A 2,128-nucleotide genomic window follows, 5' to 3' on the forward strand; every position below is an offset into this window, starting at 1 on the left:
TGTTCCATGCTATTATATTACTTGTTTTGGATGTTTATGGGCTTTACTTTACACTTTTATATCATTTTTGGGACTAAACTACTAACCGGAGGCCCGGCCCGAGTTGTTGTTTTTTTGCCTATTTCAGTATTTCGAAGAGAAGGAATATCAAACAGAGTCCAAACGGGATGAAACCTTTGGGAACGATCTTTTTGGAACAAATGCCAACCTGAAGACTTGGAGTGGATGTCAAGAAACAAGCGAGGCGGCCACGAGGGAGCCAAGCGTGACCCCTACAGGTGGGCGCGCCCCCCACCTTCGTGGGCCCCTCGACCATCCACCGACGTACTTCTAACTCCTATATATACACCGGTACCCTGAAACCATCAGAAGCAACCACGAAAACCTAATTCCACCACCGCAACCTTCTGTATCCGCGAGATCCCATCTTGGAGCCGTTGTCGGTGCTCCACCGGGGGGAATCCACCATGGAGGGCCTCTACATCATCACCAAGGCCTCTCCGATGAGTTGTGAGTAGTTTACCACAGACCTTCGGGTCCATAGTTATTAGCTAGATGGCTTCTTCTCTCTCTTTGATTCTCAATACAAAGTTATCCTTCCTCTTCTTGGAGATCTATTCGATGTAACTCTTTTTGCGGTGTGTTTGTCGAGATCCGATGATTTGTGGGTTTATGATCAAGTTTATCTATGAGAAATATTTGAATCTCCTCTGAATTCTTTTATGTGTGATTAATTTATCTTTGCAAGTCTCTTCGAATTATCGGTTTGATTTAGCCTACTAGCTTGATCTTTCTTGCAATAGGAGAAGTGCTTAGCTTTGGGTTCAATCTTGCGGTGTCCTTTCACAGTGACAGCAGGGGCAGCAAGGCATGTATTGTATTGTTGCCATCGAGGATAAAAAGATGCGGTTTATATCATATTGCATGAGTTTATCCCTCTACATCATGTCATCTTTCTTAATGCGTTACTCTGTTCTTATGAACTTAATACTCTAGATGTAGGCAGGAGTCGGTCAATGTGTGGAGTAATAGTAGTAGATGCAGAATCGTTTCGATCTACTTGTCACGGACATGATGCCTATATACATGATCATGCCTAGATAATCTCATAACTATGCGCTTTTCTATCAATTGCTCGATAGTAATTTGTTCACCCACCGTAATAATTATGCTATCTTGAGGGTCTATCTCTTATCATATAAGCTTTCGATCTACTTTTATTTGCATCTTTACTTTTCCAATCTATATCATAAAATACCAAAAATATATTTATCTTATCATATTATCTCTATCAGATCTCACTTTCGCAAGTGGCCGTGAAGGGATTGACAACCCCTTTATTGTGTTGGTTGCGAGTTCTTGTTTGTTTGTGTAGGTGCATGGGACTTGTGAGGAGCCTCCTACTGGATTGATACCTAGGTTCTCAAAAACTGAGGGAAATACTTACGCTACTATTGCTGCATCACCCTTTCCTCTTCAACGAAAAGAAACGCAATCTCAAGACGTAGCAAGGACCCTAGTGTCGTAGTGCGCGGCGTGCATGGCGCCGGTGCAGCGAGCACTCGTGTCACGGGCCAGCGCCTTGTCGGCACTGCTCACAGATTCGCCTCCTGGACGCCGGTGATTGGGCGACGAGCGAGTTTTCCTGGACCTCGCTCATCGTACACCGGGGTTGGGCTATAAAAACGGCAACGCGGCTCTCTTTCAACACACAAACACAATGCCGCTCTACTACGTGTTCGGTTTGGAAGGGATTGAGCCAAGCTCCTTCGGCGAGGCTGTATTCCTAGTGGCGTTACGGTGGTTCCTAGCTGCACTGCTGGGCATGCTGATCGGCTCGTCATTCCTTCTAGTGATACTCATCAGGAATGAGCGGGCTAGCAACAACGCGTGGCTGGGTGCGGTGGCTCGAGGTGCGGAAGAAGATGGTGCACGGGGTGGTCCTCCGCCACGCTTGATTCTCTGTCGCTACGCACCGGCGAGTAATCGCGTGCTGTGGTGGAGTGGTGGTGGCGACTTGCGGTGCTACACAAGGCAGTGAAGGTGCGGATGATGGGGTTCGGATGCACGTGAGGTGGCTATGCTAGCTCAGGAATCAAACCAGGGCACGGGAAAATTTCGCGGATTG

This window comes from Triticum aestivum, chromosome 5B (assembly GCF_018294505.1).
Source record: "Triticum aestivum cultivar Chinese Spring chromosome 5B, IWGSC CS RefSeq v2.1, whole genome shotgun sequence".
NCBI lineage: Eukaryota > Viridiplantae > Streptophyta > Magnoliopsida > Poales > Poaceae > Triticum > Triticum aestivum.